General features: G+C 41.3%; 1 long non-coding RNA gene across 8 annotated transcripts in view; it reads left to right on the top strand.

Moving 5' to 3' along the window:
• Positions 1 to 25996, top strand: part of LOC147356848 (uncharacterized) — a 66354-nt gene that overhangs the window by 12155 nt on the left and 28203 nt on the right. For 6 of the 8 annotated variants that reach the window (XR_015143564.1, XR_015143565.1, XR_015143568.1 and 3 more), the window contains exon 2: positions 21906 to 21992. This is a non-coding gene — a long non-coding RNA (uncharacterized LOC147356848). Of the gene's footprint in view, positions 1 to 13052; positions 13280 to 21905; positions 21993 to 25996 lie in introns of all 8 variants that reach the window. The other 2 variants (XR_015143567.1, XR_015143566.1) reach the window with 1 other exon arrangement.

Genomic DNA, 25996 nt, shown 5'->3' with positions numbered 1-25996 from the left:
GGAGGGGTAAAAGAGAGGTAAGGGATTAAGAGGTACAAACTACTATGTATAAAATAAATAAGCTACAAGGGAATATAGCCAATATTTGATGGTAAAGAATCTGCCTGCAATGCAGGAGATCCAGGTTCGATCTCTGGGTCAGGAAGATCCACTGGAGAACGGAATGGCAACCCACTCCAGTATTCTTGCCTGGAGAATTCCATGGACAGAAGAGCCTGGTGAGGTGCAGTCCACAGGGTTGCAAAGAGTCGGATACGACTGACTAACTGACTAACGACTGACTAACACACACACACATACACGTATATTTTATTTATACATTTTTTTTTGGGGGGGGAGTCAAGTCATTTATTTGTCTTTTACATGAAAACAAAATTGAGGGAGGGCGAACAAGAGGGGAACTAGCTGGCTGCTCAGATTTTTCTGTAGTCGGAATGGGGCATCTGTTGATGGACACTTAGGTTGCTTTCATACTTGGGCTATTATAAACAATGCTGATATGAACATTGGGGTACATGTATCTTTTCAAATTAGTGTTTTTGTTCTCTTCAGATATGTACCCAGAAGTGAAATTGCTGGGTCACACGGTATTCTATTTTTAGTTTTTTGAGGAACCTCCATCCTATCCTCCATGGTGGCTGCACCAATTTACATTCCCACCAAGAGTGCGCAAGGGTTCCCTTTTCTCCAGAGTCTTGCCAGCACCTGTTACTTGTCTTTTTGATAACAGCCATTCTTACAGATGTGAGCTGATATCTCACTGTGGTTTTGATTTGCATCTCTCCGATGATTAGTGATGTGAGCATCTTTTCATGTGTCTGTTGGCCATGTATATATCTTCTTTGGAAAAAGATCAATTCAGTGTCTGCTCATTTTTTTAGTTGAAGTATAATTGATTTACAATATTATATTAGTTTCTGGTACACAGAAAAGTGATTCAGTTATACATGCATATTATATATATATTCTTCTCATATTCTTTTCCATTATGGTTTATTACAGGATATCAAATATGGCTCCTGTGCTATACAATAGGACCTTGTTGCCTGTCTATTTTTTCTTTTTGGCCACGCAGTGGAGCTTGTGGGATTTTGGTTCTTGAACTCCACCACTGGGCTGGCAGGGAATTCCCTTGTCTGTTTTATATATAGTAGCTTGTATCTGCTAATCCCAAACTCCTAATTCAGCCCTCCCCACCCGCTTTCCCCTTTGGTAACCATAAGTTCATTTTTTATATGAGTCTATTTCTGTTTTAGAAATAAGTTCATTTATATAATTTTTTTTGGTTCCACATATAAGTGATATCATATAATATTTGTCTTTTTCTGTCTGACTTACTTCACTTAATATGATAATCTCTGGGTCCATCCATGTTGGTGCAAATAACATCATTTCATTCTTTTTTTACAGCTGAGTAGTAGTCTATTGTATATATTATATATACACCGCATCTTCATTATCCATTCATCTGTCAATAGACATTTAGGTTGGTTCCATATCTTGGCTACTGTAAATAGTTTGCCCATTTAAAGTTTTTCTAAAAATTTATGTACTTACCTGTTTTTGGTTGCACTGGGTGTTCATTGCTGTGCGCTGGCTTTCTCTAGGTGCGGCAAGCGGGAGCGACTCTTGCTTGTGGTACCCAGGCTTCTCATTCCAGTGGCTCCTCTTGTTGGGGGGCACAGGCTCGAGTGCCTGGGCCCCAGCAGTTGTGTCACGCGGGCTTAGTTGCTCTGAGGCACGTGGGATCCTCTCAGACCAGGGATTGGACCTGTGTCCCCTGTGCTGGCAGGAGGATTCTTACACTTGATCTTAGCCAAAAGGCCGAGAAGCGATGGCAGGAGGATTCTTAACCGCTGGACCACCAGGGAAGTCCCTGTCTGCTCATTTTTAATTGGATGGTTTATTTTTGCTGTTGAGTTCTGTGAATTCTTTATATATTTTGGATGTTAACCACATGTTGGACATATCATTTGTAAATATTTTCTTCTATTTAGTAGGTTGCCTTTTCTTTCTTTTTTTGTGTGTTTTTTTTTTAGTTTGATTAGCTCCAATTTGTTAATTTTTGTTTTTGTTGTCCTTGTTTGAGGAGACAGATCCAAATAAACACTGCTAGGGGCTAGGGCTGACATCAAAGAGCATGTTGTTGTTGTTCAGTCGCTAAGTTGTGTTCGACTCTGTGACCCCACAGACTGTAGGGGTCCAGGCTCCTCTGTCCATGGGATTTCCAAGGCCAGAATATGGGAGTGGGTTGTCATTTCCACCTCTAGGGGATCTTCCCAATCTAAGGATCGAACCTGCATCTCCTGTATTGCAGGCGAATTCTTTACTGCTGAGCCACTGGTATCAGGTCTTACATTGAAGTGTTAAAGCATTTTGAGTTAATTCTTGTGTATGGTATAATGGTCTGGTTTCATTCTTTTGCATGTGGCCATCCAGATTTCCCAATTATATTTATTTCCAGCTCTGTTGTACGTTCTTTGCTACTTTATTGTAAATTACTAATTGTTCTTATATGTGTGGGTTTATTTCTGGGCTTTCAATTCTGTTCTGTGTATTGAATTTTTTTATGCTAATATAAGTGGTATCGTGTTTAACATTTAATTTTCCTCTGCCTGTGCTAATGTTAAGACTATTGACAGGTAGTTTGTCATTACAGATAAATTAAAAGTCCGTATCAGAACTAGCCTTTAGTCTTGAATTCAGTTTGTTTTTGCAATTTATATTTACTTTCTACTTACAAATAATTTAACGATATAGTGGGTCTTTTACCCTTGTAAAGTATCAGATTTAAATGCTTCCTTTGGAGGGATTGAGAAGTGGGTGGCTCCAGGAGGCTATTTAGGTGAGGAATGAGCGATTCTCTGGGGAAGAACTCGTCCTAAGGGAGTAGGAGCCAGGCTGGACCCACTTGGCCCTGTGATGGAGCCCTGCCCCGATGGAGGGAGACTGTGTGCTGTCTGCCACTCATGTGTCTTCCAGCCGTGGTCCCCGTGGACTCATGTCTCAGTCCTTGGTGTGGGGAGGGAGGGCTGCCCCTGAAAAATGCAAAGAACTCTTTTACTGGTAATTTTAGAAAACATTGAGCATGCACCGTACCGCTTTGTGGCCCCTTTGATATGCTGCAAAAGCAGGACGTTGTCCCTCACCTTAGAACTCCTTTTGCTTTGGTGCTGTCTTTCAGAACCTACCAGAGGCTCCCCCAGTGCCATTAAGAGCAGTGGTAGTAGAAGTAGTATTAAGAGCTTCCATTTATTTATTTATTTAGATGTGGACTATTTAAAAAGTCTTTTGTTGAATTCGTTACAATATCGCTTCTGTTGTTTATGTTCTGGTTCTTTGACTGTGGAGCATGTGGAATCTTAGCTCCTCCGCCCGGAATCAAACCCGTACCCCTGCACTGGAAGGCAGTGTCTTAACCGCCGGACCGCCAGGGAAGCCCCCAGTAGCTTACATTTATTGAGTGCTTGTTACTTGTTACTGTGCTAGGTACTGTTTTAAGTACTTTATTAACTTATTTAATAATCACAGCTACCCCATGAAGTAAATTAGATAAAAGTGTCCTTATTTTACAAGGGTGGAAACTGAGGCACAGAGAGGCTAGATAACTTGCCTGAGATCACACAGCTTATAAATGGTAAAGCCAGGTTTCAAGCACCAGTGCCCCCTATCTCTTAACAATATATAGGCTCTCGGGTGGCAGCAGCAGATGGGGCTAAAGTAGGAGAAAAGGAATAAGCCGGGGATCCCTGAAGGGCCTCTGGCCAGAGAGCCCACTCTGCTTGCTTTTTGTCACCCGTTGGGTAGCTAGCCCATGAGGACTGGAAGCAGTATCTTGGGGTTGGGATGAGGGCTGCTTTAGAGGGATCTGAGGGCTAAATTAGCAATTAATATCAAGAGAATGTGAAACACAAGTGAGGTAATCATAATTTTCTCTTTAGATCAGATTTATAGACTTAAGAAACGTGATATCGATTTGTTTTACAATTTTATCACCTTAAAATTTCCTTGGAGTAAATGGAATCATGACTTCTGGTCTGTTCTTTCTCTGAGGTGACAGGCACATCTATATTTAGACCAATAGTCATGGTCCTGTGGTGATGGATCAGTGTGTGCCTCCAAAAATGGCCGAGCATCGAAATAATGCTGTGTGTCTTTGTGAACTGATAAATCATCGACGTTGTAGATTTGATGCACACACTTCAGAGGGACGTCTATAGAAATTTACTTGATAAGCAGAGAAAGGAACCTTTGTGCTAGGATCACAGAGAGCCACCTGGGCAAGGGTCCATGAGCTCACGTTAGTGAGCAGACTCAGATTCAGCCACATCACAAACAGAGTGAATCTAGGCTCTGAGTCTAGGCTCCTCCTGAAGCAGGAGCACCATTCATTTTGATGACACTAACCACAGCCTGGGATTTTCTTTAACCCCATCCTTTCTTTTACCTCCCGCATTTCATGTATCACTAAGCTCTATTGATTATACCCTTTAAATAGCTTTCATATCTGTCTGCTCTTTTCCTTTTCTGCTGCCACTAATTGGGATCCTTGACATTTGTTCACCTGGATTGGACAATAACCTCCTGAATGCTTTTTTTCCTCTAACTAGTTCCTTCACTGCCATCAGCATTATCTTTATAAAACATAAAACCATCATATCACTTCCCTGCTTAAAAACATCTCAGTGCCTCCCACAGATCACAGAATGAAAATCTTTACATCCAGAGGCTGGTCTGTGAGGCTCCTTAAAAACTAGCCCTGGTCTCTCTTTTTGAGGCCCCATGTCTCTCATTTTGTCACTTGGGGGACCAACCATCCCAGTCATCCTGGGGCTTCTGGAACCCATAGTTTGCTTTCACATATCATGCCTTTCTTGGAGTGTTTCTCAACAGGCTGCCTTCCCTGCCACCCTTCTTCTCATCTTTGCCCTTTTGGCCAACTCTTAACTTTCCTTAGAGATTGTCCTCCTACTCACCTTGGGTGGAAGGCATGGTACGCGTCTTCTTTTTAGAAAATGTTTATTTATTTATTATTAATTTGGTTGTACCAGGTTTTAGTTACAGCACGCAGGATCTTTGATCTTTAGTTGCAGCATGTGGGATCTAGTTCCCCGACCAACAACCGAACCTAGGACCCCTGCTTTGGGAGTCTTAGCCCCTGGACCACCAGGGAAGCCCCATGGTATTCTTCTATAAGCAGTTCCCTCACCATGTTGTTCCGCTTAAATGTCTGTCATCCCTGGTAGATCGTGGAGTCCTTGAAAGAGGATTTCATTCTTCGTCTCTTCCCAGGTTACCATAGATGCTTCACTGATATTTGCTGGATGCTTTCTTCCATTCATCCAACTGTCCATTGTTCTTTCGACTAATATTTATTGAGCAATTGCCATATGCAAAGCACTCTAGCTGCTGGAAACACATGGTGAAAAAGACACAAAATCCTTATTTCCATGGAGTTTATATACCAGTGAGAGAAGACAGGCAATAAAGAAAGAAACAGGAACTGAATCAGATGGTAGGAAGTGTAGGCAGAGAAGTAAAGTAGGGTCACATGACACAGAATGCATGGGTGGATTCTGTGGATGGCCAGAGAGGTCCTCTCCGAGTGACAGCCTGGAGGCTGAGGCCTGAATGAACTACCTTGTGGATATGAGGGTAAAGAGCATTCCAAGAAGAGGGAACCGATAATACAAAGGCCTTAGGGTAAGAACAAGCTGACTTAGAACAAACACTGGTTACCTAAAGCCAGGGCAACATCAGGGCACAGTGAGGAAAGTGTCTGCAGCAGGCAGAACTGAAGCCATAGGTCATAGCTGGTTTAGGAGTCAAAGGTTCTTTAAATCATACTAGATACTTATTGGCAGCTACAAATAGCAAAATAAAAAGGCCCTGCTGTTCACACCTGATGCACAGAAGCACTTAGGAATGTAGGTGCCTGTCCACTTCATTGGAAGCCAAGCTATCTATGTCAAGATGGCCTGTGTGAAGAAACTGCCCAGTTGTAATCCACTTGGCTTTCTTTTCTTTGAGCCTTCGGTTTGCCTAAGCCACACAGTTAATATAGCCACAAGAATGTGGACTTCTATCTGCTCTGAAATGTGCTTATTTTTTAATCTTTCCAGTGGGAAAGGGCTTTTCCTTTACCCATCCCTCATTATTTTCCAGCTTAATGTTTGTTACTCCCTTCCTGTAACTGAAACAAAAAAAGCTGTATCTGAAGATCTGTGTGCTTTTGTACAGGGTGAGCATGTGCTCATGTACACATGTGGGCCGTGGCCGAAGGTTATATAACAAGAGCTGTTCTGAGTACAGTTGGCTCATGCCGAAAGCCCTGATGTGGCAACTCCAGATTTCATCGCAGGTAGGCTGAGCATGAACTTGAAAATCAGGAGTCGTGGCTCAGGGCAGCCTGCTGGCCAGCTTTATTTTCCAGCTCAAAATGTCCCTTGAAAACCCTGGGTTTGGGTTCAAAAGGGCCAAGAGAGTTCTGTTTTATGGACAGGTGCTCCCTGCCACAGAAATGGTGATACACAATTTTCATCTTCCCAGTGGGTGGGTGGCTATGATAGAGGAGATCAGGCCTGATAGAAGTGTTCACATTCTTCGTGGTTTTATTAACCAAGTGGCTTGGCCACATCAAGGCCATGTCTAGACAGCGTAATAGACCCTGCCATGGCACAATGATCTGTTTTTGTGTGTGTGTGTGTGTGTGTATGTCCCCCCCCCCCCTTTAATTATGTTTCTGGTTGTTCTTTGTGGAATTGACCATCTAGAAAACTTACTTAAATATACAGTGTAATAATTTAGGATTAAAAGGATTCTTGTGGGACTTTCCTGGTGGTCCAGTGGCTAAGACTCCAGGCTCCCAATTCAGGGGCCCCAAGTTCAATCCCTGGTCTGGGAACTAGATCCCACATGCTGCAACTAAGACCTGGTACAGTCAAATGAAGAAATAAATAAATATTAAAAAAAAAAAAAGGATTCTTGGACCTCTAAACCTTTCAGACAAGGTCACTGAGGTGTTAGGTGTCTTGCCCAGGGATAGACGGTGGGTTGGTATCAGAACTAGGTCTGACAATCTTGGGTTCCTGGCTTCCATGGTGGCTTTTCTGTTCCCAGTCATACTGCCTTTAATCACTGAAGGGAGATAGCAAACTGGTGAACTGAAGAGTGTTTTTAAACTGGCAGTTCATATTTAAAAACGGGGAGATTACACATCAGAATCTGGATTTCTGGTTTCTCTAGAAAGACTTGAGTTCATCTTCCTGCAGGACTGGCTGTTGGTAGCAACAGTGGCTTCTTCCTTTACACAGGTCATGTGCTCTGCAGTTTACTACAGTCTGCACGTGTCCTTATTATCTCTCAAACACTGAAATTGACTGTCAGCTGCCATTTATGGTCAACTGTGAACTGCTGTATTTCTGATAGTAGAGTTAAGAGGAAAGAGAGCTATTTCTCATGCCCACCTATCTATTAAAAGTGGGCCATATTTCAAGAAGAATGGATTAAAAAAATTTTTTTTTTGCCACACCCCATAGCATGTGGGACCCTCATTCCCAAACCAGGAATCACACCCTGCATTGGCAAGCAAAGTCTTAACCACTGGACCGCCAGGGAAGTTCCAGAATGGATATTTTAAAAAGCAAAGTGTTTCAAGGCCAAAGAATACAGCTCAAGATGTTATGAAACAAATCTGTTTGGCACCTATAAGGCATTGGAAGTTGCAATTCTTGTGCTAAACTCTGATAGCATATCAGAAAAACTTTGGATACATTTTTTCAGTGAGGTTACAGTATACCCTTGACAAGTTTTGAAAAGAGATTTTTGTAGCATGGAGCCAAGAAGAAAAGCAGAACAGAGAAAGGAAAAGGGACCCTTCTCTCCCTTTGCCCCATAGCAGAGCTATTAAATGTGAGATTAGTCTGCTTAGACAGTGAGTGAGTCAAGTTGTCCAAAAGGCTGTGCATTAAGAACTCTTCATATTAACTTTAGGCAGGAATATCTTGAACTGTTCAGCTGTGAGCTGATTATCAAGGCAACAGAGATACTGAGAAAGTCAGAACCGAGGGTTCCTTTCCCATTTGCTGGAATAACCGTGAAATTGCTTAAAGGAAATGTGCTATATTATTCTGAGAAATAAATGACAAATAAGCAACACCCAAAGTGTACCACACTTATGATTTCTTAAATAAAAGGCTCATTTCTTCTTGTGATTTCTTTCTTTTTTTCTGGTCTCTGCTTCTAGCTATCCTTCAACTTTACCAACAAACATTTTGTTTGTGAAGCCAAGAGGCTCCATAAAAGGTTAAAAATAATTCAACTATATTGTGTTGAACTTAATTGAAGTGTCATGAACCATCTTGAGAGCAGGAGAACCAGTTCTCTCTTGTTGCTATTGGCTTAGTCTGTTTACTTTTCTGGTGCCCTGTCCTCTGAAGTTTGGGCTGGGAGGCCTGGTGAGGAATGTTTCCTCTGAGGTTTCGACAGGTTTGGCTGTTCGTCACTGCCTCAGAAGCTGCTTGGCTGCAGGTAAGGAAGGCTGCTGCCCTATGGGAGGGATAATTATGGTCAGTGAGTTTGAGCCTTTAGCTTGGCCTTACTCTGCACCCAAATTCACATCTGATTCAGGAAGTCTATTTTTGTGTGTCCACATCAACGATTTCCTTGCTCGGTTTATCGAAGGGAAACAGCCTTGCCTACTGGTGAGGAGATTCTGAATCAGGCCTCTTGCCTGGCTGAGTTGCAGGGCTTGGAAGAGGGATTAAGTCAAGGGAGGAGTCACTGTCATCAGAATATCCACACACGACCGCCCACCTCCTCTCTGACTACCTACACAAAGCATGATTACCCTGGAGCGGGCAGGTGGTGAGCAGGCATTGGAGAGGCAAGGGCCTGAGTCCTTTTTTTTCCTAGTTGAGGGGGCACCATTGGTTGTGCCTTTTCCAGAGAACCTTGAAGTCTGGGGATCTCAAGATATGCCTTGACTGTGCAGTCTCTTCTGGGCTTGTGACAGCCTTGTCGCTCAAGTATCCGTCACAAGTAGAACATGTGATGGATAGCCAGACTTTTCACAGCTAGGGGAGGCTCTTTGACTTACGGGAATGTAGTGGGTCCAGGAGCCACAGTGAGTGGGGCCTCCTGAGGTTGATAAACCCTGAGCAGATTAGGGTGGAGCTCCGTGGTCCCTTCCCTTGGCTTAGTCTGGAGAGTCTTGCCTTTGAAACAGTCAGGCTGTGGTTAGCATTATGAGAGATTCTTTTTGTTCCATCCCTCTTATAGCATATGTAATAGGATAATGGGGGGAAAAAAAAAACCTTCAATTGCCATCCCAATGTTGCCACATCAAAGCAACAGTTAATATACTTGTCATGGCAAATTAACATGAATCCCAATATAAACACTGCTTTATCCCTTTTTGTTTTTAAAAGAAGCATTTGGCTTGTATATTCTGTTTGAAACATCAAACATAATGCATGGTCATATTTGAATATGGATACTACCTATGTTTTAATAATAACTGGCATTTTTATTATGTCTGTGGCACCACAGGTGTATCATTTTAAATTATGTATATAGCATTTAAGGTGTATAGTGACTTATATAATTACTGTTGCTTCATGTGGCCTACATAGGATGTACCAATTTAGCAGATGATGTCATTCAAATCACATGAAAAGTCCCCTTAGAATTCGCTGGTGGTCCAGTGGCTAACTCTGCGCTCTCACTGCAGGGGACTGGATTCAGTCCCTGGTTCGGGAACTAGGATCCTGCATGTGCTGGTACCCCTCCGCCCACCCCAAAAATAGTCCCCTTAATCTGCCTGTCTGAATTCATAGAAATCATAAGTCTGGAGAAGTATTTACATACCAATAACATTGTCCATGAAATGCTGACACCTTCTTACCTTCTCCCCTCTCCTTACACCACCTCCTACCCCTCCCACAAGCTTGGCATCGCTGTTCACAGTAAAGTTCCACCCATGACAAGCCCCAGTGTGTAGTGGGTCTGAACCCTTGCCTGGATCCACGGCCAGAAATGGGATGTGGTCCAGGGAACAACCTAGACGAGCGCCAACAGGGCCACGTGGCAAGGGCTCTCCTTGCTTTCTGACACTCTTCAGCTGTGGTCTCCCAGGGAAGAGGAGCCTTGGCCATCATCCCCTCCTCCTACAAGTCTGTGTTGTAACTGCCTCAGCATCCCCTTTTGGCTGAGTTGGATGTTGGTGAATCCGAGAAGGGTAAAGCTTGCCATGAGCATCACCTGGAGTCCTCCACAGGATGTTGGCTCCACTAGAGCCGGCTGGGTGGTGCCAGCGAGGTGGCTGGGCCCCTAGAGGAAGCGTGTAACTAACCCTGGGCAATAGCCTGAAGACTTTGGTGGTAGATGCCCCGCCCTGTGCGCTCAAGCATGGGCGGGTACACATGTCTAGCAGCTCTAGACAACAGCCAACAGGCTCTGCCATCAGTTCTGGTAAAGGAAATATATGTGAGGAGGCCAAACTGGAAGTGAGTAAGAGACCATGATGTTCAAGGTTAGATAGGAAGAGCTCCTGACACAGAAGTGGGTTTTCCCTTTTAAAATGAAGATGGCCACAGCTGATGTGGCCTCGCGTGTGTCCTCCTCTGGTGATCACCATCCTCTGGTCTCCTACTGAGGAGAGGGGAGATGGCTCTGGATTCCAAAAGTAGCCTTGCAAAGGTAGGAGGCCCAACTCCGCCCAGCCATTTTCACATTTCCCATGTGAAATTCACCACCAGTCAGAGCTCTGAAGATCCAAGCGTGCCCAACTGAGTGGCAGTCTGTCGGGAGAGAACGTAAGATTTCTTTCCTGCAGCTCCCTTTACTCTCTCCCTACGGAACCCTAAATAGACAAAATATTGGGCTAAAGGGCCAAATAATCTTGTTTGGGGAATCTCACCATCTCATTTTCCAGCCAGGCACTTTCCCCATCCTGTAACTTTCCAGTTGTAATTCGGGGAATATTATTGATAACTCTGACACCTGGTGGTCACTTCAAAAACTGCACTCTGGGAGGATGGACAGTCCTCTGATCACTTTTAAGTTTTTGTTTTTCCGGTTCCAATTTCAATGTAAATAAGATATACTTTATACCTTAGTTATTCTTACTAATTGAATTATTTATAAGTAAAATTCTTGAGAATGCATTTAACAGAATGCTGCTGCTGCTGCTGCTAAGTCGCTTCAGTCGTGTCCGACTCTGTGCGACCCCATAGACGGCAGCCCAGCAGGCTCCCTCGTCCCTGGGATTCTCCAGGCAAGAACACTGGAGTGGGTTGCCATACACTTGTATAAAACATTTCTGTAAAGACATACCCCAAACTGCATGTTACAGTCCTTGGAGTGAAGCTAGGTTTGGAGGGGAGGGGGAACTTATTTACTTTACACCCACTAGTTATGTCTGAAATAGATTTTAAACAGGAAGGAAGTGTTACTTTGAGTGTGGCTGGAGGACACTTGGGCAGGAGGCCCAGAAGTCCAGGCTATTCCCCTCAAGGCGCCTACCCTCTCCTGGTTTTGTGTCCAGGGACCTGTAGTGCTTTCATGTGTGTGGAGGGCGTGGAGGATGGCTGGTCTCCCTCTGATCTTGTTCACTGATGGTGGTGGAGGAGCCCAGCAGCTGAGTAGAGGCTGGTCCTGGGGAGCCGAATGGCCGGAGTGCTGAAGCTGGGAAAAATTCCCCTCTCCCTTGACGGTCATGGGCTTCCCAGGTGGCGCAAGTGGTAAAGAACCTGCCCGCCAAGGCAGGTGACATAAGAGATGCGTGTTTGATCCCTGGGTCGGGAAGGTTCCTTGGAGGAGGACTCAGCAACCCACTCCAGTATTCTTGCTTGGAAAATCGCATGGACGGAGGAACCTGGTGGGGTACAGTCCATAGGGTCACAAAGAGTCCAACATGACTGAAGTGACTGAGGAGGCACGCGCGTTGGTGGTCACAGTAGTGAAGGAAGCAGCCATCCTGTCAGGTGTGGGCTGCCCACTTCCCGAGGTCGTGCTCAGCAGTGGGGCTCTGGTTGGAGAGTCAGCCACTCATTTGAGTTTCTGACGCCTCACAGGTGTGAGGCGCCCGGAGCCAAGTTTCACAAGGTGTGTGAGGTAAGGCCCCTTGAGGTGCGGGGCAAAAGCTCCCCAGATTTTAACCCCAGAGAAGTGGGCTGGGGGCAGATGTGGCCTGGGGCTGGCTGGCAGGCGTGCCCGGTCTGACAAAAGCCGTCACCCTTTGACTAGCTTCTCTGTGCCTCTTACTGTGCAACACCAGCATTGTCTTCTACTCTTGAACACACCTCCCACCGCTTTCCCACTACTCCCCCTCATGATAACGTGCCTTTATGAGTGTGTGTGTGTTGCACGTAGCCACTTTCCAAGTCTGTGCTCTGGACAGCAAACACTCCTCTCGCATGACTGTGCCCATTCACCCAGCTCACCAGCCAGCAGCCCAGAAACACTGGGTGACTGAGTGACCACAGAGGAAGATGCAAGGTGTTCAGGGCACAGCCCCAGGGAAGTCTCCCAGGGCCAGGTCTGATCTCCAGGGAGGAGAGAGTTCCTGCCTGCACTTGTCATGTGGTCCCTGAGGGTGGAATCAGGACCAGGACACAGGAGTGGAGTTCTTTCAAAGCAGCTCTTCAGGGAAAGAAAATCTCAGCACTGCACTCGATTATTGGTCTTTATACCCAGAGAACATGTTTCAGCTCCAGTGATTAACTCTTTTTTTTTTTTGCCCCACCGTGTGGCATGCAGGATCTTAGTTTCCTCATCAGGGATCGAATCCATGTCCCCTGCATTGGGAGCTTGAATCTTAAGCAGTGGATGGTCTAGTGATGAACTCTTTTGGGAGTCCCTTAAGGTGCAAGACAGCACAAGTGCCTTCTCAGGATTGGCCCCAGTGTCCACCATCTTTTGACTTCCAAAGTCAGGCATTCCTGGATCACTCTTGGTGATCCACCTCTCCTTCCTCCAGGTAGTCCCCGCTTCTACCTTCCTGGAAAACCAAGGTACCTCTCATTTCCTCCTTCCTTCCTCCTCCTGCTCAGATCAAAGCTCTCCAGCCAACACCATGTGACCTTGAGGGTGGAAAACACATGCTTGGGGACACAGAAGAAGGCTGAGACCCGGTGACTTCATGGAGCTGCCAAAACAGTTTGACTGCTTTACTCTCAATAAAGTGAGAAAAGAAACCCACCTGTGTGAACGACTGGACTTTCATATGTGAAGCCAAACTTCATGGGAACAGATAATAGCGACCCTCTGTGATAACCAGGTGTTTCCTTGTTTCTCATCTATACTATGGCATGGGACAAATAGTTCTTAATAAAGAATAGAAATAACACAGATTGAATCTCTGGGGTTAGGGGTTGTTCCTCTGGTAGGACTCTGTGCACATAGTAATAGAGATCTGGTTGGGCTGTTATTCTTAAATTACTGATTTTAAGTGTTCCTCACAGTGGAGTGGAGTTTCAGAAGCATGTATTTGGTTGCCTTAGCTTCAGTTTAAATATGTGGATAGTGGTGAGGGAGGCTCCTAAGGACACAGAGGGGAAAACCAGGCATTGCCTTTGTAAAATGGATGAATGGGGAATTCCCTGGTGGTTCAGTGTCTAGGACCTGACACTTTCACTGCTGTGGCCTGGGTTCAGTCCGTGGTCAGAGACCTAACGTCCTGCAAGCTACCCAGCGTGGCAACAAAACAAACAAAACCAAAACACATTTGGAGCTCGTGAAAAGCCCTGGTACTGAGCTCAGAGAAAGCTGGGTTGAGGCCCTTGGTTCAGTTCCCCTGCCCACCAGCATGGTGAGCTTGTTAGTATCAAATGAACCATGTATTTTTTGATCTCTGAGTCATCTTAAAAGTCAGTTTATCAAGGTATAATTGACATACAATAAACTACATCTATTTTTTTATTGATTTTTTGGGAGTATAGTTGATGTACAATGTTGTGTTCATTTCTGCTGTACGGCGAAACGAATCAGCTATATATATAGATATATCCCCTCTTTTTTTAGGTCACCATTGAGCATTGAGTGGAGTTCTCTGTGCTATACAATAGGTCCTCATTAGTTATCTATTTTATCAGAAAAACTATGACAAACCTAGACAGCATATCAAAAAGCATATCACTTTGCCAACAAATGTCTGTATGCTTGCCTGCTAAGTCGCCTCAGTCATGTCCAACTCTTTGCAACCCAATGGACTGTAGCCCACCAGGCTCCTCTGTCCATGGGATTCTCCAGGCAAGAATACTGGAGCTGGTTGCCATTTCCTCCTCCAGGGGATCTTCCCAACCTAGGGATCAAACCCACATCTCTTAAGTCTTCTGCATTGGCAGGTGGGTTCTTTTTCACTAGGGCCACTTGGACACATAAAAGTCCGTATAGTCAAAGCTATGGTTTTTCCAGTAGTCATGTACAGATGTAAAAGTTGGATCATAAAGAAGGTTGAGCAGTGAAGAATTGATGCTTTTGAACCGTGGTGCTGGAGAAGACTCTAGAGAGTCTCTTGGACAGCAAGAAGATCAAACTAGTCAATCCTAAGGGAAGTCAACCTTGAATAAGCTGATGCTGAAGCTGAAGATCCAATACTTTGGCCACCTGATGTGAAGAACCGATTCATTGGAAAAGACCCTGATGCTGGGAAAGATTGAAGGCAAAAAGAGAAGGGGGCAGCAGAGGATGAGATGTTAGATAGCATCACCGACTCATTGGTCATGAATCTGAGCAAACTCCGGGAGATAGTAAAGGACAGGGGAGCCTGGCCTGCTGTAGTCGATGGGGTCACAAAGAATTGGATAGGACTTAGCAACTGAACAACAACAACAACATATACCCAGAGTGGAATTGATAGAGCATAGTAGTTCTATTTTTAATTTTTTCTATTTTTAAAAATTTAAAATTTATTTTTAAGTTTTATGGAGTTTCCATACTGTGTCCCATAATGGGTGCACCAATTTACATTCCCACTGACAGTGCACGAGGAGTCATGTATATTTTATGCTGTTACTTTCTCCCATTCTGTAGGTTACCTTTTACTTTTGTTGATTGTTTCTTTTCCTGTGTAGGAACTTTTTAGTTTGATGTAGTTCCATTTTTACTTTTGCTTTTGCTTTTGGCACCAAATCCAAAAGGTCATTGCCAAGAGTGATGTCAAAGAGCTTACGTCCCATGTTTTCTTCCAGAAATTTTATGGTTTCAGGTCTTACATTTACGTCTTCAATTCATTTTGAGTTGATTTTTGTGTATGATGTAAGACAGTGGTCCAGTCATTCTTTTTGTGTAGCTACCCAGTTTTCTCATTACCACTTACTGAAGAGACTATTCTCCCTCCATTTTGCATTTTTGCTCTTTTGTCATAAATTAATTGATGAAATATGCATGGTTTTATTTCTAGGCTGTTTATTCTGTTCCATTGATTTATGGGTGTCTAGAAGTTAGCTAAGAGTCTTTAAAAATATCTTTTATGTGTTAACTAAAATTCTGAACATGTATAATACAACCATCATCATTATTTTTACATCTTTGGACACAAAACCTCTGGGTCAGTTCTGGTTCAGCTTATTTTGACTTATCATTCTCTTTAAGAGTAAGTTTTTTCTGTTTCTTTCTGTGTCTGGTAATCTTTGACTGAATGCTAGACATTGTTAGTTTCACCATTTTGAGTGCTGAGTATTTTTGTATTCTTATTAATATTGAAAGATATTTTAAATAATTATCAGAACGGTTATTTTGGCTTAGTTTTTTTTTTTTTTTTTAAACATCATACAGCTTTTTTACTTTAGGGAGAAAAAAAGAAGAAGTTCCACCAAATCGAATAAACAATCTGTCTTAACTTGAAGTTTGGGAATCACTGGTTTATAAGCTAGGATTGGATGAAAGGAGGTAACAGCCACAGTTGACCGTCTCATGCCAATGCAGCAAACAACAGGATCAACCAAGGCAAAATGAATGACTATGTAGAAGCCCTGATAAGGGCTTAAACAGACTGGTTCCCTGAGACATCACTATAGATATATTTTTGATATATATACAAATATATTAATATATTTTAATATTTTGGACTTTGTTCTTAGATGCCTATGTTCATTGGGAACAGTTCTCTGTTCAAAACTTGCCCTTTTCTCATGAACTCCTTGTGTATTCCTCCTCAGCTCCTCTGTATTGGGTCACTCTGGTGTATTTTCCAAGATACTGGCTTTTCTTGGTGATTTAGAGTCCTACATTTTTTGTAAAAACACTCTCAGGTTTTAACAGGAGGATCTTTTCCTTTCTTTCCTGAGTTTTGTCCTCTTGAAATCCTAGAACTATTGTTGAACTGGGGGAAAGAAGTTCTTTCTTAAGTCATTTTTAAATCAGAGTTTCTTGGTTTTCACACATCACTCTTCTTCCATCTCAAGAAGATGGCTATTCTTTCTTTTCCTCTTTTCTTCCTTTCCCTTCATTTCCCACCTTTCTTTCTTTTAAAACTTTAATTATGGAAAACTTTAAGCCTGCAAAAATACAGCGAGACTGATACAATGGGTATTTCCACATACCAATCGACAATCATTAACTTGTGAAATTGTATTTTTCTTTAAAAAAAAAAAAGTTTTTTTTTCTTACTAAAATTGGGGTATAGTTGATGTAGAAACTTAATTTTTCTAATGCTTCTGATTTACAAACATTAGAGACTTATTTTCAAGTTACATTAGATATCATGTAGTAGGGAGACGCATAACCCGTTTTGTCTTGTGGGGGGTGTGTGTGTGTGTGTGTGTGTAGGACTCTTGGTTTTTATCCCAGTTAGGATGCATGCAACATGAAAACTAAGAGCCTCCAGTGAGTTCCAGGCGATAACCGCAAGCATCTCAGTTACCCTTTTCCTTTATGTTCTATGCACAGTCCTTAAGCTCAGCCTGTAGCCTTTGCTCTGTGATTTGTTTCTAACCTCTGGTTGATTTAGGCCATGTCTTATATTCAGTCTAGGTTTACACTCCTGGAATACATTTCCTAAGTTTCTTCCCTTTTTCCCCCATATGTATATATGTATACCTCGAGTGTTCTTTATATTTCAACTATGCTTAAGGAATAAAAGCAAACAAGTGTAAGGTAGTGAAAGGTATCTGAGAGAATCCTGATGCCACTACTTACCAGTTGGTATGACTTTTCCAAAGTTGCTAAACCTCTTGGAGAGTCAGCATCATCATCTGTAAATTGAATAACACCCATCTTCAGGATTACTGTCAGGATTGCAAATAACGCAAGCAGAGTGCTTATCCCAGTGTCTGATGCATAGTAGTAACTCGACAAATGACAGCTATTATGATCATGACAGATGTAGCAGTGCTGTGAAATGGATAGCAAAGAGTATTATCCCCAATCGACTGACTAAAGAGGCACCAGAGAGACTAAAATACTGACTAAAGTCACAGACAGATTCATAACCAAAGTCATAAATGCCACTTCCTGGACTCAGAGGCTCCTGCAAACATACCAAAATCTAATTTCTGCTTATATCTTTATGAGTGAGTTCTATTTTTTAACAGAAACAAGACATTTCCAGCAGCTCATTTCAAGGGGATTTACTAAATTCACGGTTCCAGGCATCTAGGTTTGGGCTTTGTGCCCCAAACCATGTCCTTACATACATGGTCATACTTGAAATGAGCATATCAGACCAGTCCATCTCTGTTGTGGTGTTTTGCGGAGTTTATTTGTGGACAGACTGGCTCTCAGAATCACAGACTGTTAGTGGATAGTTTTTAAACAAACTGAGTGAAGTGCTTCAAGCTTTCACACAGAGAAAGGAATGTTGAGTCCTGCTTTGTCTCTCTCAGTGTTCTGTCTCTCTCTCTCTCTGTTTCACTATCTCTCTGTCTCTGTTTCTCTCTCTCTCTCACACACATATACACACATAATTCTTTTGATCTTACACACTCCAGGTTCTGGAGAGGTATGCACATTTCTGTGTATTCTTCCCAAAGTGTAGAAATTTTCTTTCTCAGCTGTTTCCTCCCATATTTTGCTGAGGTATAAAAATACGTCCTTACTGATCAAGTGTCTAGAGGACATAAGTTCTGTCTGAAAGCTAGAGGCAAATGTAAAAAAAAAAATAGTGAAAATTGTTCAGAAGTGTCTCCCCTGTTTGTCCTAATTGAACCAAGTTGGGGAGAATAGGACTGTTTGAACAGGCTCTGGAATGTAATACCTATAACCATGGCCTCTGATGCAAGAACCCCTCTCACTCTGGATTTACACTGTTATATTCTCCTTTTGATCTCCAGGAGATCAGTCCTGGGTGTTCATTGGAAGGACTGATGCTGAAGCTGAAACTCCGGTACTTTGGCCACCTCATGCGAAAAGTTGACTCATTGGAAAAGACTCTGATGCTGGGAGGGATTGGGGGCAGAAGGAGAAGGGGACGACAGAGGATGAGATGGCTGGATGGCATCACCGACTTGATGGACATGAGTCTGAGTGAACTCCGGGAGTTGGTGATGGACAGGGAGGCCTGGAATGCTGTGATTCATGGGGTTGCAAAGAGTTGGACAGGACTGAGCGACTGAACTGAACTGATTCTCCTTTTAGCAGGGATTACAGTAAGCAAGTTAGATAAAATCATAATGAATTGCCTAGGGAAAAATGAAAAACAAGAGCCATTGGAAATGCTTTCCTTCTTCAAAACAATTGAGGCTTCTCTCTTTTATCTTTTTCAAAATTGTCTTCATTAAGCACAGGGGCTGTAACTAAAGCATCTTTGTGTCTGTAGCACCTTTCATGGTGCTTTACACACGGCAGGCACTCAATAAATAATCATTCTTGATGCTGAAAGTATAAATATGTATTAACTGAGAACCCACTATGCAGCCTTTGTTAGTGCTATGTGGATTAATAAAGAGGTACAACTCAGAATTCCTTGCTTTCATTGAGCTTATGGTCTAGCTGGGGATATAACAATTATGGGAAATGTTTGGTTATTATTTCCTCTAGTATTTTGTCTGCTTTATTTTATTCTTCTCCTTATGGGACTCTAGTTGTATATGACAAATCTTTTGATAATGTCCCACAGATTCCTGAAGTTCTTTTAATTATTTCAATTATTTTTTTCTTCTATGCATCAGATTATTAATAGATAGTTAATCTATTAATCTTTCTTCAAGTTCACTGGCTCTTTATTGTTATTTTTATTCTGCTGTTAAGCCCATTCAGTAATTTTTTAGTTTAGTCTGATATTATACCTTTACTTTTTACATTAAAATTTTCAATCCATCTGGCATTTACTTGTAAGTATGATATGTTATTATTATTGTTATTTAGTTGCTAAGTCATGTCCGACTCTTTTGCAACTCCAAGGACTATAGTCCACCAGGCTTCTCTGTCCATGAGATTTCCCAGGCAAGAATACTGGGAAATTGCCATTTCCTTCTCCACCAATGGGTAATTTTTTAACATTTCAAATGTATATTTTTAAATTCTAGCATTTCTAATTAGTCCTTTTTTATGGCTTCCAGTAACCTGTTGATACTTCTTAGTTTTTCTTTCATTACGAGCATATTTTCCTCTGTGTCCTTGAACTTAAGATATGATAATTGTTTTATAACTCTTATCTGCTAATTTCAATACGTGAATCATTTCAGGATTGACTTTCATTGATTCTGCTTTTTTCCTGAGAATAGGTAATGTCTTCCTATTTTCTCTGACTGTTAAGTAATTCTGAACTGTGTCCTGGATGTTGTGAATGATATGTTATAGAGATTCTGAATTCTGCTATGTCCCCCTGAAGAGTATTTTTTCTTTTTTTAATAGTAATCAGTTAACTTGGCTGAATTCAAACTGTAAACTTTATCTTCCTTGCTGTGAATGGTGGCTCAAATTTCTGCTCGGTTCTTTCAGTCTTCTGCTTGAAATTGGCCTGACACATGTACAGTTTCAACCTCAGCCAGAGATCTGGCTAGAGTTTATACACATGATTCAGGTCTCCTCTTTCCTGGCTTGCTACTTTTTAGGATTTCTCCCTTTGCTTTCCAGCAGCTGTGTTTCCCTCAGACTCTGGTTTTACAAGCTAGTAAGATTTTGAGTTTTTCTTTTATTTCTAATAGCTGCATTGCATAGTGCAATTTGAGGCCTTCTCTCAGGGAAAAAATCACAAAAAATGGAAACTCATCAGTGCTTTTCTCTTCATCCAAATGTTGACTCCCTTTCAGTATCTACATGTTCTTAGTTGCTCTTCAATATCTTCAGATAGTTGCTTGTATATTTAGCTCAGAGTTTATATTTGTTTTCCATGAGAAGTTTGGTCTGATAGGAGCCACATGGCCGTGACTAGATAGACATGTAGGACCAAAAAACATAGGGACAAATAAGCAAGTTATTGTCAAACAAAGACTCAGAGACAAAAGCATTTAGGAAAGAAAAGAACTTTACTTAAGAAGAGGTTTGCAAGGGACTCTAAGCTTTAGAGGGGCTTCCCAGGTGGCACAGTGGTAAAGAATTCACCTGCTGATGTAGGAGACGCAAGAGATGCAGGTTTGATCTCTGGGTCTGGAAGATCCCTTGGAGAAGAAAATGGCAACTCGCTCCAGTATTTTTGCCTGGAAAATCCATGGGCAGAGGAGCCTGGTGGGCTATAGTTCATGGGGTCACAAAGAGTTGGACACAGCTGAACAAATGAGCACACTAGGCTTTAGAAAAATAGGTCTATCAAGCAAAAAAAAAATATATAGCAGATGTTTAAAGGGAAAAAAATTACCAAATCACAGAGTTTACTGTCAGTGTGTTTATGGTAGAAAAATAGTAGTTTTCTTGCATGACTTTAATATTTACAAAGGATAAGAAATATCTTCAGATTGATATTAGAAAAGTTAGGTATAGAGACATTTTTGTTAGGTAGGCAGTAACCCATAGGAAATATTCAAGATTTCATATTTTGAGGACTAGAAGTGTATACAGTGACCATGTTTTGTGTGTGTGTGTGTGTATGTGTGTTTGTGTGTGTGTGTGTGTGTGTGTGTGTGTGTGTGTATTTTGTTTCTGGGATTCTTTATGGTCAAGTCTCACTCACATACAGATTTGACCTCATAAATTTTTTCGAGATTATCTGATTCAGTGTAACTCATTTGATTTGTTTTATTTAACTGGGTTTATTTATGTAGTGTATAAGAGATGTTAATATACAAAGACATCCTTGTTATATATTAATAAAACTGGAGCAGTTCTGGTTTAAGAATTAACTTGTCACTCCTCTACAGATATAATTTACTTTTAGGTATCAGAATTATTTTATTGCCTTTATCAGCTCGTCTATTGAGCTAAGGAATAAGGACCTTCCAATTTGTTTCTATGAGGTTTACCTATTTAGTAGCCTGTAAGCGTCTCTGTCTGTCTGCAACACTCGGGTTTGTCAAATTCCTGACCTGCTAGGAAATTCTTTATTACCTAAAAAGCTCATATTCTTTAAACCATAGAATCAGTTCCAGGACAGTTTCCTGAGAGTGGTATACTGGAATTGATTCATACTGGCTCATGAGAGCTCATTGCTAAATTTATAGGAATTTTGGGAGCTGCTTATTAAACATGGCCATTATCAGACATTAAACTTTGTAACTTATAATTAAATGGGTTGTATTTAAATCAGTGATAATAAATACTCAAAACTTATCACTTCCTAATTATTGTATGACCTTTTTAAAAGCTATTTTTAAAAATTGAAATATAGTTGATTTGTAATGTTCTGTTAGTTTCTGGTATACAGAAAAGTGATTCAGTTATACAAACATAGTGATATATGTATAATCTTTTTCATATTCTTTTCCATTATAGTTTATTATAAGATATTGAACATGTACCACAACTTCTTTTTCCATTCATCTGTGGTTAAAATACTATATAATGGTATGTTATTGCATGTCTCTTCCCAGGTCCGTGTTTAGTGATGTCGTGTTAAAATTGGCCATGATGGAAGTGTTTACACCACAGACACCGGCAAATGCTTTTTTTTCCCTTTGGTGAGCTGGATGTTAAATATTTACTAGCATGTTACTGTTTGCATGCATTTGCCTTCAACCTGTAAAGTGCAGTCCTTGGTCCTGGTAGCTTGTCCTATGTAATTAAATGACATTTGAGTCTTACTGTTGCAAATTTGATTTATCCAGTCAAACCTTATAGGAAAGAGAATGAATTTTTACTAAGCCTGAGTAAATAACTACATGATTATAAAAAAATAGAGGAATTTGGTAAAAGCATTTTGAATAATATCCAACCATTGTTACTGTTGTTTTGGGTACTATTGATAAGGCCTATTAATATAGTCTATAGAAGCTCTTTTTAAGTTTCTCTAGGTTTTTTTACGTTGAAAATATATACTGAGAATTTTCATAAAAAATTTTTTCCCATGAATTCTGAGGGATGTTGGAATAATACACCACTTAAAGAATGTTTCCTTCCAGTTTATGAAAGTATGTAGTATGTAATGACTGAGCGACTTCACTTTCACTTTTCACTTTCACGCATTGGAGAAGGAAAGGGCAACCCACTCCAGTGTTCTTGCCTGGAGAATCCCAGGGATGGCGGAGCCTGGTGGGCTGCCGTCTATGGGGTTGCACAGTCAGACACGACTGAAGCAACTTAGCAGCAGCAGCAGCAGCAGTATGTAAGTATCTCTACCTTAAACTGATAGAGATAAAAGAGAAAGAAAAGGATTTTTTTCTCATATATCTACTCAAAAATAGAACATTAACTACAGTTAAATCAGTTCACTTAATCCCAGAAAATTCTTCTTCTTTTTTTTTTTACACAATCTCAGGATAAGTAGGCTACTTTCACGGGATCATCTTTTTCCAAGCTAGAAAGCAAGAAATCCTTGATACAGACAGGGCATGTTTCTGTGGATGTCAGCTCCAGGGGGCAAGCCTGCACTTTTGAGTCTGTTTATTGTACTATCAATAAAGTACCTGCTGCAGTTTTTATTGAATCTGTTTTTGAGGTTACTATCAAAAACTTCAATTTTTCTTCTGAGTTTATGGCAGAGGCCTTTAGGCAGATATGAGGGAAAGGCAGAGACCATCTTGTTTATGACAAGCCTGAATGACTTAGACTGTTTTATTATAACATCGAATAATATCAGAATGGAGGAGAGTGAGCCGTCTAATCAGTTTACAAGGATTTAGTCAATGATTTCTGTGGATAGTGAGGGCATTCATCCAAGGGCCTTTAATTCAACCTACAAAATGTGTTTTGTTTGTTACTAGTTGACAAGAGCATCTTAAGCCTACTAGTAAAATCTTTCTTCTATTTATTTATTTTGTTTAAAGGGATTAATTTGTTGAAAGTTATTTGGTTAATTTATGTATATCAACTTAATATGGTGGGTAATAAAGAGGTTGTTGGGTAGGTGGCTGATTTATGTAATAGACATGTGGAAATTTTATATTTCTAGAGCATAAAGGAAGTGTGCTATGCTAAGTCACTTCAGTCGTGTCCGACTCCGCGTGACCCCACAGTTTACAAGCCACTTTATGGTTCTTAAAATTGTCCTTAGCAAACCTACCTGAGGTTTGACATTGAGAGTGTGTGTGTATGTTTATGCACATATTTGGTGGTGGCTGGACAGAACTGGGACGCTTCTCTGAATGTAGTTTCAGTGTGCCCCAAGGGCTCAATGAAGGGATATGACTGCTATTAGCAAAAATAATGAAAAGTAAACACTGGGGTAGGAGGTGGAGAGGGGAGCAGATGGTTCCCCATATAGAACAAAGCACAAAGATGAGAGAGTCCTGTTTTTGCCTGTCTGTGCACTAAAACTGCTTAAGGAGTTGCACATTGAGAAACAGTCCTCTTCTAGTTTACCAATAATTTTCTTCTTCACACCTTAGTTTTGATTGACTTTAGGGTTGTTCTAATTGTTAAATTTAAAATTCCTTTTTTTTGCAGATGTTCTATCAGGTTGAGGTAGCTCCTCTCAATTCCTAACTTGCTGGTTAAATGGATATTGGATTTTGTTAAATTACTTTTGTTGTCAGTTAATGTGGTTGTTGTTGTTGCTGTTGTTTAGTCACTAAATTGTGTCCAACTCTTTGTGACCCCATGGACTGTAACCTGCCAGTCTCCTCGGTCCATGGGATTTCTCAGGCAAGAATACTGGAGTGGGTTGCCCTTTCCTTCTCCAGGGGATCTTCCCTACCCAGGGATTGAACCCATGTCTCCTGCTTGGCAGGAGGATTCTTTACCACTGAGCTACCTAGAAAGCCCTAAGATTTATTTTAATGGGAAATATTAATGGTTTTAAAACGTTTGAAATACAGATTTTCCTGAACTTAAGTGAAGTTCGCCATAGAAAGATCCAGATAGAGAGCATGACTGAATAATTATTCAACTCTATCAATAAGATTCAGCATATATTTCTTTTACTTTACACTTGTAGTTTTAAAAACATCACTCCAGAAAGTTTGGAAAGCAGAATGAGACACAAATAACTCATATTCCATCTCCTAATGTAACTATTATCATTTTTGGTAAGTTTCATTCCAAAATTTTATCATATGTACATCTATGTTATTTAAAAATTGCAGTCATAGTATGCACACAATTTTGATTACTTTTTTCCTCTCAACACTGGGTCATAAGCATTCTTCATGTTGCCACAAAGTCTTGGTAGCCCTAGTTCTGGTATTTTCTTAATGTGGAATTCCTTTAATTTTTTTGTTAATTAATTAATTAACTAATTTGGCTGCACCAGGTCTTAGTTGTGGCACTCGGGATCCCTAGTTGCAGCATGTGGGATCTGGTTCCCTGACCAGGGATTGGACCTGGGCCCCCTGCTTTGGGAACTCAGAGTCTTAGCCACCGAGCCACCAGGAAAGTCCCTGGAATCCCTTTAAATAGGAAGCTCCCTTAGTGCCTTTCAAGTGCCGTACCATTTACAAGACAAGAAATGCACACAGGTTTCCAGGAACATAGTTATTGTGTTAAGTGAGATAGAACTACAAAGAGGTTGAAAGGAAGCTAAATTACTCCCTTTGTTAGCAGGGAGTGGTAATGTGTAAATGTGGACTGGTAAGCCAGTGTATCTTTTTTTCTTTTTTCCCCTCAGGAAGGCAGTCAACTCCATATTAAGTTTCTCAACCAGGTGTCCAGATGAGTTACAAGGTGTATCACAAGTGATTGTTAATGTTATAGTATAATTTGTGAATGATTTGCTTTCATCATGCATGGGAGTTAATTCAGGTCACTCTCACTCCTGGCCCTCCCCAGTAGTTTTGGGAGCTCAGTAGGACTAAAGCTGTATGTGGGGGTTGGAGACCAGGAGAGGGAGGAAGGACAGAATGCAGTTCCTTTCTCCTCTGGCCCCCCGAGTTATGGAGTCTCATATACTTCCTCTCCATTCTGCAAAGGACAGGTCAGAATTCCTTCAGTAACTCTACTTTGTGCTTGTCACTACCCCAGAAACAAAATGCCATGTAAATTATCTGTTGTTACTGCAGTATTTTAATAGACAATAAATTTGAACACATTGAATGAGAAAGGACAATGTAAAACCAGTAACTGTGCCCTTCAGATTTTAGTCTTAGAAGTCACCAGGGTCGATTTTTGGATGTCTTACCACAGATGTTGATTCGAAAGCCGTGGTCATGTAATTTCTATTTTACCAGCAGAATTGGTATTTCACATCTTTTATTGATAAAATTGACTAAAAGGACTTGAAAAATTAGATCTCATGTCATTTTCATACCGAATTTCAAAAATCACCAAGCCCCTTGACATGCTATGTAGTTCGAGTGATTAGAATGAATGAATTCAACACATATTTCCTTAGCACTCTAAGTCCTCCTAATTTATCCCTGTGTCCTTCCAGTGCTCTCAGACCACTAGGCTGAGAGAATATAAGTCTGAGAGTAGCCAGTGTCACATATTCAGATCCTCCTTCAACCTACATTTTGAAAGCAGAAAGCAGTCGCTGATCAACACACTGCCCGACAATCCTTTTTCTTAAACCCATAGGAATGGGTTCAAG

Source organism: Bos grunniens, chromosome 16 (genome assembly GCF_055505025.1).
Source record: "Bos grunniens cultivar Pamir isolate PY7600 chromosome 16, Bosgru_T2T1.0, whole genome shotgun sequence".
NCBI lineage: Eukaryota > Metazoa > Chordata > Mammalia > Artiodactyla > Bovidae > Bos > Bos grunniens.
The sequence above is the reverse complement of the archived record's forward strand: the minus strand, read 5'-3'. Positions and strand labels throughout refer to the sequence as shown.